The sequence below is a fragment of the Myodes glareolus genome, chromosome 2 (assembly GCF_982192425.1).
Source record: "Myodes glareolus chromosome 2, mMyoGla1.1, whole genome shotgun sequence".
NCBI classification, from domain to species: Eukaryota; Metazoa; Chordata; class Mammalia; order Rodentia; family Cricetidae; genus Myodes; species Myodes glareolus.
The window spans coordinates 55,731,276-55,745,400 of NC_142027.1; the positions used below are offsets into that span (position 1 = coordinate 55,731,276).

Below are 14,125 nucleotides of genomic sequence, written 5' to 3' on the forward strand. Positions count from 1 at the left end.
AATGTCAATCCCAGATAGAAATAGCTTTAGTCTGATTTTTCTTTGCATTTTTCCTTTTATTTGTATTCATCACTTAATTTCATGTATTTATGCTGTGTTGGTCAGATATCTAAATGGTTACCATCGTTTGATCTTCATGATGAATTGGGTATTCTATAAATACAAATTAGTTGTCTTTGGCTTTGCTTTTCTTGTTTAAATTCCATAATTTTCACTTTAAAAATTACCTTAATTAAACTAATAGTTGAGTCTATAACAATCACTTCAAGTCTTCTGTTTAGATCTTGACAAGAAATCTCTTATCAACTCTGCTTTGAGTGTTGAGAGTCCTGAAAGCTGGGTGAATAAAACAGAGTCAAACAGGAAGCACAGAGACTCTCTCTCTCTCTCTCTCTCTTTCTCTCTCTCTCTCTCTCTCTCTCTCTCTCTCTCACACACACACACACACACACACAAAGGTTAGATGGATCAAAGTGGCACTTATTTCTTTTTTATAATGCTTGAAAACCCAAACTCACACCTCTATGCCTTCCAGAGTAAGGGCTATGAGTCCCGCAGTGTTGAGCCATGATCCAAGACAAACTATTAGCACTTCCCAGATTTGCAGTAAATGCTTTACTGTATCAAGGGAAGCAGTGTTCTTCAAGTCGCAGTGGTCCACCTGGCACCAGAAATGGAAAAAAAGGTTGACTATACTTTTTCTTTGTTCATAAATAGCAAGTATCTTTATCATTTATGGTTAAAGCTTGATTGGGCTGAGAAGAAAGAAACAGGCTGTGTATTATTTGATGAGGCTGCATCAGAAAACATCTATATTTTAATTCTGTACTCACTACAAGACAATGATAAAGCAGCAGAGTGAGTCATACAAGATAGGACAGAAATAAGATCTATAGTGAGAGGGACACAGAGGGAGAGACTGAGGGTTCAGTGGCAGGGCACAATAAGACAGCATCTAGTGTTTGTCTTTGTCAGGCCTAGTAAGTGATGCAAGCATTCTAGCTCCTTTCCTCCCATTTCACCAGCCTTACAGAGATCAGACAGCAGTGAGGACCCTTTGCTTGCTAGGCAAGTGCTAGGTCACTAAACCAAATCTGTCACCCTGTAATTTTGCATGAGAAAGGAATATGAAATGTAGCCAGAGGAGTCCACGTCCGGTCCTACTCACATTGCCTCTCCTCGCGTCAGCGCCAGGATGAAGCCCATCCTGCTGCAGGGCCATGAGCGGTCCATCACGCAGTTCAAGTACAACCGCGAAGGAGACCTCCTCTTCGCCGTAGCCAAAGACCCTATCGTCAATGTGTGGTACTCGGTGAATGGCGAGAGGCTGGGCACCTACATGGGCCACACTGGAGCTGTGTGGTGTGTCGATGCTGACTGGGACACCAAGCATGTACTCACTGGCTCAGCTGACAGCAGCTGTCGTCTCTCGGATTGTGAAACAGGGAAGCAGCTGGCTCTTCTTAAGACCAACTCAGCTGTGCGCACCTGTGGCTTTGACTTTGGGGGCAACATCATCATGTTCTCCACAGACAAGCAGACGGCGTACCAGTGTTTTGTGAGCTTCTTTGATCTACGGGATCCAAGCCAGATCGACAGCAATGAGCCCTACATGAAGATCCCCTGCAACGACTCCAAGTTCACCAGTGCTGTTTGGGGACCCTTGGGGGAGTGCATCATCGCAGGCCATGAGAGTGGAGAGCTCAACCAGTACAGTGCCAAGTCTGGGGAGGTGTTGGTGAATGTTAAGGAGCACTCCCGGCAGATCAATGACATCCAGTTGTCTAGAGACATGACCATGTTTGTCACTGCATCCAAGGACAACACAGCTAAGCTCTTTGACTCCACGAGTCTTGAACATCAGAAGACTTTCCGAACAGAACGTCCCATCAACTCAGCTGCCCTCTCTCCCAACTATGACCACGTGGTGTTGGGAGGTGGCCAGGAAGCCATGGATGTAACCACAACCTCCACCAGGACTGGCAAGTTTGAAGCCAGGTTCTTCCATCTCGCTTTTGAAGAGGAGTTTGGGCGAGTCAAGGGCCACTTTGGACCTATCAACAGTGTTGCCTTCCATCCTGATGGCAAGAGCTACAGCAGCGGTGGTGAAGAGGTTACATCCGCATTCATTACTTCGACCCACAATACTTTGAGTCTGAGTTCAAAGCATAGGAAGTTGGATCTCAGTGTGCACCGGGGAAGCTGCTCAAGAGGGTTTTAGACTCTGAAAAATAAATTAGTTTGTTAAAAATAAAAAAAAAAAATAAAGAAATGTAGCCAGAGGAGAAGCCTGGGGAAGGCTGTATCTTTCAGATAAGAATGTGAGAAAGTTTGCTCTCACAAACTTAATCCCAGCCCTCAGGAGGCAGAGGTAGGAGGGTCTTTGAGTTTGAACCTTGTCTACAGAGAGAACTCCAGGGCAGCCAGGGCTACACAGAGAAACCCTGTTTCAAAACAAAACAAAAATTTACTGTTCACTTGCTTCTCTTCACTGCAGGTTTGTCCTTTCCCATTAGTTTCCCTGTCTTGAGTGTGACTTTAATGGCTCTCTTTACTAATTAGAGACAGTAATAATGAAAACTACGTATTTTTAAGGGTAGGTCATAGAAGCATTTCTAGCTTCCACCTGTATCTCCAAGAATGTGTGTTCAAGTCTCTATCAGACCAATTGTTTCAGGAAGGCAGTTACCTTGGTGTCACCAACCACATCTGGCTCTTATAGTCTTTCTGCCTTTTCTTGTAAACAGACTTCTGAGCCCTGAGTGAAATGGTTTGATAAAGACTACCCATTTAGGGCTGAGTGTTCCATGGCACTGCAAGAAGAACTTTCTCCGATGAGGGCTGAACAGGGTACTGAGCTACAGGTACAGTGATATGTCACTAAAAGTTGTTTCACCGCTCTGTTCATTTAAGAGAATAGTAGTCGAAAGTTTCCCCAAGGCCTGTCTAGTCTAGACCTGCTTGGCCTCAGATTCATGACCACTTTAACATGGTCAGGCATTGGTTTCATTTCATGGAGTGGGCCTCAAACCCAATTAAAATTTTCATGGGTTTTCATAATTTTAGCCTTGGGTAGCAAGCCATCCGCTTTCATCCCCTTCTGAGGTAGATGCCTTTTAGAGGCCCTAAAACCACAGGCCTTAATGCCCTAGTTCTTTAGCTCATACCCTCACGCTGATGGTGTCCCGTCAGCTCCACTTTTATGGGAGCTTTCTGACTACTATCAGCACACAGGCTAAAGGACCCTGCCATGTTTACTGCTGCCAACAAGATTGGTTGGATCTACATGGCAGTTCTTTTCAGTTCCAGTTTTTTGTTCCCTGCTGTGGCTTTTGGCAATGGTGTGGCTTTTTCAATTTCAGCTTTTTGCTCCCCTCTGTGGCATGTGGCATGGCAGCTCAGCCACAGGGTGGATCACACCTCTAGGTCTCTCTTATTAAGCTTAAAATTCCTGCAGCTCAACAATTGTGGCTTTTACATACAACATGTGACTGCTCCCATTTTGACTGGGGTCAAGTGACTTCTTCGTCATCTTGGCTGAGAGCTAGGTCACGTGACCAAACTTTCCCATCTTTACTGAAGTATACCTTGCCTTGTCCCCTGGTTTACTTATGTTTTTTCACTAAATTTCTCTTGTTGACTCTGTTACATATGTGTTTTGTGCAGTGGCATGCCCTTGGTAGGGCCTGTCAAGAGCATCCACTTTCCCCAATTTCTGTTCACTCTCTATATGTTCATACATGTAACTTAAATGCACCTATGCGTAATGTTATAATTGTTCATTGCATCTCATTTCAGACTAAAAAAAATCAATAAGTCTCATGTTTTAAACTGGTATGTACTTTTCAGTCCCTTACAAAAATACTTTATATTTAATCTAACCCTCATTTAAAATATATTAAGATGTTCTCTACTATTGTCAGTTCTGCTGTTAATCTTCTATTACAAATAGTTTTTTCTTCTTTCTGTCTTTTTACGAATGTAAATCTTATGTTTTGAGGGCCAGAACAGTCAAGCTCAGATCCAGCTCTCCAGACAGATTCTATACTGTAGTTATACCTGATAAACAGCCATAAACTGCTCATAGATCTGGGGTAATATGACATTTAAATATTTAATTATTAAAAAAACTTTTCATAACAAAAAGACAGGTTGGCTTCTAGCAGCAGCACCCTATTTCCTCCAAAGAAGACAGAAGACAAATGGGCACACAGCAACATCCATCTGCAATTTCCTTCAACTGCCAAGTAAGTGCTGACCACTGTGCAAAACTGCTTTTCATCTAAATTAAAGATCTCCAGACATGGACAGAATTGCTGGAATTGACAGCCTAGCTGCTCAGGTCACGGTAGGCTTGTCTTCCTGCAGATTTCGTAGCCCACAGGATCTTCTGGAACCTGGCAGGCCCTGCTCTAAAGAGTAAAAGGTAAATGTGACCCTTAGTGACCATGGAGGACCCTGAGGAGTAAATCTAGGTGTCAACCAAGTAAGTTCTCTGTAACTCAAGTAAAATTTTATCCTTCTCAAAGATCTCTGATGCAGTTTGACAACTGAGAGGTTTTGTCAGTTTAAAAGAACAACCTCACCAAACATATTTCAGTAAAATTCAAATACAAGACCTGCAAGTTATAAAGGTGTGAGGACACATACAAGTTATCAAATTTCTCTCTCATGCTGCCTTCCATAGCCTTAAAAATACTTTTCCTTCCGCAAAAATATCTGTCACAGTCATTCTGACATAAATATGCTACTGTTTATACAATGTATATGCCTAAAACTTCTGTTTTCACAAACCCAAAGAATTCTTGTGAGTTCCAGGAAGCCAAATTGAAGGATCCACCTTAAACAGGTCAGATACACCCCTCTCAATTCCCTGGTCCTAATTTTTTTTCTAAACTTAACTTTGTTCTCTGTTCTACCAATACTTTAAACAGGAGTAAGACATTTCCATACTACAAACACCAGACAGGAGCAAAGAGACCAGCTATGCCAGGATGTGGCCAGCACCTAGCCTTCTCAGGTTCCCTCCAAAGATGATGCCAACAAATAAGCAGGAAGAAGTCTTGAGAATCTGCTGCACCAATTCCTTTAACTTGTGGTGCCTAACCTCCGACCTTTTTATTATAAAAAGAAGAGACGGGAATGTAATGGTTGTTCTGTCTCTTTAAGAGACAAGCCATGTCCACTCCCTCCCTGCTTGCAGCCTTAGGCTCTCTCTTCTGTCTCCCACTTGAAGAGGCAGCTTTCAGTTCGCTCTCTCTCTCTCTCTCCCCCCTCTCTCTTTCTTCCCCTCTCTCTCCTTCTCTCTCTCCCTTCCCCCCTCTTTCTCCCTCTCTCTCCATCTCTCCCCTCTCTCTCTCTCCCTCTCTCTCTCCCTCTCTCTTTCTCTCTGCTCTTCTCCCCTTTTCCCGTCCCCTCCATAATCCACCTAATAAATATCCAACCTCACTCTGCATGCTGTGCCTATCGATCTGTCTGTCATCCGCCACCACCACATAGCTCACAATTGGTCACCTGCCACCTTCGGAGATCTGTCTCATAGTCTCATGCACAGTCCCTGTCTAGGACTGGCTATTCTCGGGACCCACTGCCCACTGCCTGCAACCACTGTGATTCCTGCAGCACTTTTTAATAATCCATTATAATGGGGATTCAAATATCATTTAGGTATGGATAATATTAAACTTGTTTTATGCTGTTCTACTTTGTTAAATGTCTGAATCTGCAACTGGGCTATGATTTGGCCCTTTTCATGCTTTTAAAGCTTCTTTGTCTGGGGTCAGAAACTTTAACAAAACAGCTGAAGACATTATTATCTTATAAGTTTATTGGATGTGGTTAAATATCTGTAATATCTGTAACAAAAAAATTAAGCTTAAAGCTTGTAACATGAGGTTGGTAATTAAAATCTATGCACAGATAATCTTAAAGAAACCATGTGAAATGGTTCCATTCTGTTATACAAGCAACATGTAACTTGCCACCATCTTGGTCAGCCACATGGCTAGTCACCTTCTTGGCTAGGGTTGGAGAAGACGGATGTAATGTCTTGACTACCATCTTGAGTAATGGCAGGCACATGGTATAGTCCAACCAAGGGAAAAACAGGTCTTTGTGGGACTTAGGGCAGTCTGGCCACACAATGAGGTCCAGACCACACAGCTGCCATAGCAGACAGCGAAAAGCCATAAGCTGACACTACTCAGGGATAGCCAGCATCTGAAGGGAAGTACGTGACATTCCAACCACAAGATTAGGGAAGATCACCAGATGCCCCTGAGTCCTGAACTCACCTATTCTCCTTTTGGTAAGACCCTAGACAAATGTCAGCCAATTAGGGTTTTTAACCCTGGAAATCCCCTCACCCCAACCTCTACTATGATAAAAACCTTACTCTGGCTGGGTTTGGGATTCTCTGCTCTCAAGGGCAGAGAGAAGAAACCTAAGCTTGAATAAAGTCTTTTTGCTTTTACATACAGAACTCGGTCTCCTAGTCGGTTTTGGGGGGACTCTGTGATCTGGACAAAACATTCTGGGGGATCCATGATCTGGGCATAACACTCAAATGAGGAGCAAAGCTAGAAAAGAGCACATATGCGATAATTTATTGGGACATAGAGTAGATGCTTCCAAAACAAGAAGGAATCTAAAAAATGAGTGACTGTTGGGGATCAGCTTCAACAAAAATATTTCTCACCAGAGTAGAGGTATGTGAAAATAAGATAAAATCACAGAACAGTATTGGGAGGAAGTTTCAGGGATTATTCGGATTTTGAAATTACCCGCATTTATTTTCTCTCAGCTTTTATATGAACATAAACTGGGAAAGCAGGTAACAAAAGGTTTTATTATCATTCTCTTTCCTAGGTATTGGGATGACTCAAGTCACATTTACTTGGTCAACACTTAGTCACTTAGGCAGAAAACACCTCCTCCCCAGATGACCCCATAGTTACAACGGAAGGAGCAGAATCACATTAGCATATTCTGACCACCTCAAGATGTCACTGAGCTTACTTAACTTCAAAAAGGCCCAGGCAACCACCTGGAAGGTGCAAATTGTGTCTGTTAGTCTCTCAAATTCTCTGACTACCAGACAATGGTGAGAAATGGGCCTGCATTTCCTGGCTTCTACAGGTGAACAAAAAGTGTTCTGGATCTGGGTTCTGTTTAAACTTTGGCTAATGTCCTGCTTCTAAGCAAATTAGGTATTCAGTTGAGAGGAACCTGGTTTGTTAATTTGAATGTATATAGAGGATTCTGACTAGTGAAAACTTAGAATAAAAGAGCATAGTCTCAGAAAAAAAAATGCCTGCTTAACAAAAGAGTCTGGATGAGTGTTCCCCTTACTCCACATCCTCTCCAGCATATGTTATCATTGGTGTTTTGAATTTTCGCCATTCTGACAGGTGTAAGATGGTATCTCAAAGTTGTTTTGATTTGCATTTCCCCAGTAGCTATGGAAATTGAACATGTCCTTAAGTATCTTTTGGCCATTTGAAATTCTTCCATTGAGAATTCTCTGTTCAGTACCCCATTTTTTAATTGGGTTATTTAGAATTTTAATGTATAGTTGCTTGAGTTTTTTTTATATATTTTGGAGATCAGACCTTTGTCTGATGAGGGATTGGTGAAGATCTTCTCCCATTCAGTAGGTTGCCTTTTGCTTTCTGATGTCCTTTGCTTTACAGAAGCTTCTCAGTTTCAAGAGGTCCCATTTATTAATTGTTGATATTATTTTTTGTGCTACTGTGGCTATTCATAGTAAGTTGTCTCCTGTGCCCATGTATTACAGGGTACTTCCCACTGTCTCTTCTATCAGGTTCAGTGTGGTTGGATTTATATTGAGGTCTTTAATCCATTTGGACTTGAGTTTTGTGCATGGTGAAAGACTTGTGCAACCACTTTGGAAATCACTGTGGCGATTTCTCAGAAAATTGGGTGTCAACCTACCTCAGGATCCAGCAATACCACTCTTGGGAATATACACAAGAAATGGCCAATCGTACTACAAAAGCATTTGTTCAACTATGTTTATAACTGCTTTATTTGTAATAGCCAGAACCTGGAAACAACCTAGATGCCCCTCAATGCAAGAATGGATAAAGAAAGTATGGCACATCTACACATTAGAGTACTACTCAGTGCTAAAAACAATGCCATCTTTTTCCAGTTGCTTTTGCTCTGGTTCTCTGCTTGTGTGTGTATGTGGTGGGGGATGGAGGTGTCTTCCTGCCTATTTTTTCTTTACAGCTCTCAATTCTCTTCTATATACCTTTACTAGGTAGAATCTGCCAAGTTTGATAGCATCTCCCATTATAAGCCCTTTGGTTGTTGTTTCAAAAAGGAAAAGCAGTAAATGAATGATAAGATGAAATATTATTGTTTGTAATCTGTTTGCCCAGCATGATATTGCTCTCAACTCATTCTCTCTATGGGAGAGTAACAACAGCACAGTTTCCACTTCCAAACTGGAAAACAACTACCATGGCATGAGACATCATCTTACATGATCAGCCCAAGAAGCAAGGGTTTTGTACAATTTTGAGCCTGGTTTTTCCTTTTCCTTTTTCTTTTTTGTTTTTACTTTTTAATTTGGCATACATTTATTGCATATAGTGATAAATTTTAGTATGAAATTTTCATTCAAATGTATTATACATTTAACCATATCTGTCCCTACTCCCAAAAGTCGAGACAGAGGCATAAACCTGTTTTGTTGCTGTTTTTGTTTACTTGTTTTTAACTTCAGAAGCAAATTCTTTCTCAGAAACCTGAAGCAGATTTTTCTTATAGTCTGACTTAGGTGGCCCTTTAGTCTCTATAAGTTCACCTTATACAGACAAAGATGGTTAAGAAACAGAATATTTGGCCAAGAAAGGTGTGAGTTCCACTGTTGTATCTAATTTATATTTATTCTCCTAGGCAGGATACCTTTCAATGAATTAAATCAGAATTTTCTCAATATACCAGACAAGAAATTAGTCATAAAGTCATCAGCTGTGTTAACCTGACCTGCAGAATCTGACTTTTGCTTTTGCTATTGCTAACCTCTGTGGAGGGCCGGACCACATTCTCCATTGCTTCTAGGAACAAAGGTAGAGATTGACCTCTGTGACCCCAAGGTGTGGCGGTACACGCCTTTAGTCCTGATGCCTGGGCGGCAGAGGCAGATTGACCTCTGTGACCTCAAGGCGTGGTAGTATACGCCTTTGGTCCCAATGCCTGGGAGGCAGAGACAAGCAGATCTCTGTGAGTTCAAGGTGATGTAGCACACGCCTTTAATCCCAGCGCAAGTGCTTGGTAACTCTCTACCGCTGCGTCCCTGCCTACTCCCGAGGCATCATCTGGGATAATGGGCAGTGGACCAATCCAAGAGTGACACATCAGAAGCGAGGACTGTTTCCTTTATAAGGGCTGGGTTCCCCTCATTCGGGGTCTCCGCCTTGGAAGCTGATGCTCTCCCTCTCAAGAGGCATTAAAGCTTTACTGCAGAAGTATCCTAAGTGCCCCGCGTCGTTCTTGCTGGCGAGACGGTAGCGCGGGACAACTGGTGCTCGAAACCCCGGGACGCCGAGGGACCCTGACAACTGCTCGCACTGCCGGAGACCCCTTGGACACAAGGAGGATTCAAAACTGCAGGGTGTTTGCTCAGAGAGGTATGACTATTCTTGGACTTTTCGGTTTTGGGCTTGACTTGTTTCCGCATTGGGAAGGTTTCGTAGGGGCCTTGCTACCTCTTTTAGCAGTCCTCTTATATTTTGCCAAAAATTGCTTAGAAGATAAATCCTGCCAGGCTGTTGTTGCGGACGGACAAAATGTATTGGAGGAAGTCCAGGATAGCATATCAGAAACTGAGTGCAGTGAGAGGTTAGGTGCGCCTACAAGAAAAAGAAATAAGGAAATTGGATCCCCCGGTGGTTCTGAGAAAATTAGAATGAGGGAGAAGATTGACCTACAAGGTCAAAAGCTTTCTGATATCAATAATAAGAAAAAAGAAAAAACCAGTAGTTTATATCCTCTGCAGGGGCTTGAAGCTCTGCAAATTGAAAGTGACCATGAAAATGAGTACGAGAGTTCTGGCTCAGGAGAGGAGGTAGAAGGACTAGATACAGAGGAGGAGGCAGAATTAGCCAGCGGTAGGGCCATGAGGACATCCTAAACGGCCCATCCACCTCCTTACGAGCCGCGCCCTCCCCCAACTTCCCCTTCAGCGCCTCCTTATGAGGAACGCCCTGAGCCAAAGACCTTTTCATTTATGCCTGACAAGGTCAAAAGAAAGCTACACTTGGCTTTCCCCGTTTATGAAGGGGAAAACGGGCGATTACATGCACCTGTGGAGTACAACCAAATCAAAGAGTTAGCAGAGTCAGTCAGAAAGTATGGAGTGACTGCTAATTTTACCTTAGCCCAGTTGGACAGATTGGCCTCGTCTGCCATGACTCCAGCAGATTGGGAAGCAGTTGCAAAAGCGTCGCTCATCAGCATGGGTCAATATTTAGAATGGAAAGCGCTGTGGCACGAGCCAGCCCAGGAACAGGCCAGAGCTAACGCTCAGGCCTTAACTCCAGAACAACAGCAATGGACATTTGACCTCCTGACTGGGCGAGGGCACTACGCCATGGCCCAGACAAACTACCCTTACGGCGCCTACCGCCAGATAGCCGATACAGCTGTAAGAGCATGGAAAGCCTTGACAAAAAAGGGAGAAGGGAGCACTCCGCTCACCAAGATTATACAAGGGACGCAGGAGCCTTTTTCAGATTTTGTGGCAAGAATGACTGAGGCAGCAGGACGCATTTTTGGCGATACTGATATGGCCACGCCCCTAATTGAGCAGCTTGTCTTTGAGCAAGCCACGCAGGAGTGCCGTGCCGCCATAGCCCCTAGGAAAAATAAAGGGCTACAGGACTGGCTCAGGGTCTGTAGAGAACTAGGAGGACCCCTGACAAATGCAGTTTTGGCTGCAGCCATCATGTGGTCACAAAGACGCCCTTTTAAAGGGCCAGACACAAGAGTTTGCTTTAAATGCGGGAAGCCAGGACACTTAAAAAGGGACTGTAGGTCATCAGAAAAGGAGAGAGCGCCCCCTATGCTTTGCTCACGCTGTGGTAAAGGTTATCATAGGGCAGAGCTCTGCTGCTCCGTTAGGGACGCCCATGGTAAGATCCTCCCACCATTAGGAAACCCACAGATTGATGATCCAAAAAACGGATGGCGGGCCCTCGGTCCCAGGGCCCCCAAAAATATGGGAACATGAAGGCGTAAGTCACAGACAATCCCACACCAGTTTGGAATTATGATTAATAGAATGGTTATTTATTCAAAGGGGAAAAAACTTACAGATTACCGTCCCAGACAACAGCCCCTCCACGCGAACAGGAAAGGAGTCCAGGGGCCGGAAACGGAGCCGGAAGACAAAAGGAGAGTGGAGGACAGCCACTGCTTTTTTTAAAGGGAGAGACCACGCCCCAATGGGCTGGTAACTCAGCGGCGGTTGGCTGAAGGAGCTGAAGGAACTCCCACAGCATCTCCCCCTTTTGTTTAAGTAAGAGAGTTCTAAGCCTACTACGCAATTATATACAATAAGTACAAACCTACAAAATTATATACAATAAATACAAATATCCTATTCTAACTAGCTTAAGTCTTGTATAACAAATAACTTGGCCAAGTCATGAAAGGAAAGTAACTACATTTATATAATCTTCAATCCCATCGAAGATCTGAGAAGGGAAATAATGTTATCTGAGTAATTAGGAAGTGCAATCAAACAACTTCCAGAACATGTACCAAATCGCAGAGACAACTGGCTACCTGGACAAACACCCAAAGTCACATTTGCAGCGTTGAAGCAACCAACTTTGGCTAAGGCCTGATGTAACTGACATACCATTTTCAAAGGCAAGAAACTTCAAAACTATCTTACCCTGTCTTGGCAGGATATGACAGTCTTGTTTTATCCATTTACGGATATTCTGTAACTCTGTCAGTAGTTGAGGTATGAGCATTTCTTTACCCAAAGGCCAGTTCTGCCAAGAAGAAAGGCTCCAGGTGGAGTGTCTTTGGTGCTCAACATTCTCTCGGGCATAGATCAGTGTTGCCAGGAGTGATTGTGTCTCCCTACCATAGAACTCTGAATTAGATTAAAGGCCATTTTCTACAGCTCTTTGAAGAGGTTGAAGATTATCTATCTATACTGAATATAATCTCTATATATCTAAAGAACCTGATTAGTCTAATTATAAATGACAAACTTAGATGACTGTTGATCTATATAATTCTCAATATCTATCTAACTTAAAGACTGAGATAATAAACAAGTGTGCAATAAATGAGGACAATGAGACCTCCAAATATAAACAATGTGCAAGTATACATTGCAATATGGTAAATATATATCAATACATAAACAATATATAAGTATCTTAATCAGAGGTAGAAGTGTACAATGCAATATGGTAAATATACATATATCAATACAATATATATATACAAATACATAAAAATGTTTTAAACAGAAGTAGAAGCATGAAGCATGCATGCATAAAATAGTCAACATAATTTAACTTTGTATCAATATATAAGAATCGATACCAATATGTTTGTCTAAAAGCAATAACTCACAAGTACAAATCTATTTATCCCATAATCCAATTATCCCTCCTTTTTTTTTTTTTTTTTTTTTTTTTTTTTTTTTTTTAAGATTCCTGTGCTTATAAAATTCCTCCCCCAACCCTCAACCGTATACTAATTATAACCAACCCCTAAATGATGTCCCTAAACCCAAGGACAAACTTTATTGGGAGAGGGGACGTCGTTCTCTAGAATTACTTCCAGCTGTCATGGGGGCGACGTTCTTTCTGGGGGATCCTGTGAAAGTAAAATGATGGTTAAATTTCAAGATCAATGTCTTTTAAAATTGCAAATAGTCTCTGAGTATTTTGTGGAGGTCTGGCCAGAATGTTGTACAAGATGTGCACCATTTCAGCACGTTGGAACCGTCTTGTGCAGCTGGTACCCAAAACAGGTCTTGTAGTAGCGCTATCAGTATCATGACGTCATATCAACCAGGTGGAGTTGTTGTTATGGGGCCCCATCTTCTTCCTGGAAACTTCAAATGTCACTGTAGGAAAAACTCATTGTTCATTGTGGAAAACTTAAATATTAATTATATAGACATATACATGAATACCTATATTCAATGAGAGACATGATAGATATATTTAATGAAGGTATGATAGATATGAAGAAAAGTAAAGATGTTTTCTAAACTCATATTTCTTTCTGTCCCATATCATGGCTCTTGACATGAGACAGAAACTCCAGAAACTCTGGGTTTTTCTTTAAACAACAGGCTTGGAATTAGAGAGGGACTGAGCCAGAGTCCAACTCTAAAACCAGCTCTATAAATTTAGAAATATGATTTAGTATATGGTACTTACAGAACCTATTCAGTTTTCTTGATAGTCCCTATTGGGCCGTTATTTTCCATCTGTCAGTATTCAAATATCCAGGGTCCCTTGAACTTTTCAAAGATCAGTGTTTTCCTGTGGAGATAAGAACAGAACCCTGCCCCCATTCTATATGCTTTTCTTACCACCTGTATGGTTATCATCATTGTAGATGCTGTCATTTCTCCTTTCCAAGAGGTTTCTCCTCTTCAAATCGAACCTTTATTAATTTTGATGGTATCCACAATTTTTCTTCTCCTGTGGAAACAAGAGCAAAACCCCTTCCCCAACGTAGCACATCTCCTGGCTTCCATTGAGAGGTCAGCACGTCTTTGAAATAAACAGGTTGGTTTAGTTCAGAAGTTTTTTCCATTATCCAATGCCTCTCTGCTGCTGTTGTTCCTTTCTCATTAGCATTAAGAAAATTCAAGGTTAATAAAGCATTATGCAATCTATTTCTGGGGGTATCTTTCATCCCTTTCTGTTTGTTTAGCATATCCTTTATAGTACGATTTGATCTTTCTATAACTGCCTGACCTGTAGGATTATTTGGTATACCTGTAACGTGTTTTATATTATAATAAGCAAAGAAGCGTTTCATTTTCTTAGATACATATGCTGGACCATTGTCTGTCTTTATCTGTGCAGGTATACCCATGATGGCCATAACT

General features: G+C 42.1%; 1 pseudogene; it reads left to right on the forward strand.

Annotated features, from left to right (window-relative positions):
* The first annotated feature begins 1,152 nt into the window (after positions 1 to 1,152).
* Positions 1,153 to 2,187, forward strand: LOC125413228 (eukaryotic translation initiation factor 3 subunit I pseudogene; annotated as a pseudogene).
* The last annotated feature ends 11,938 nt before the right edge of the window (positions 2,188 to 14,125 follow it).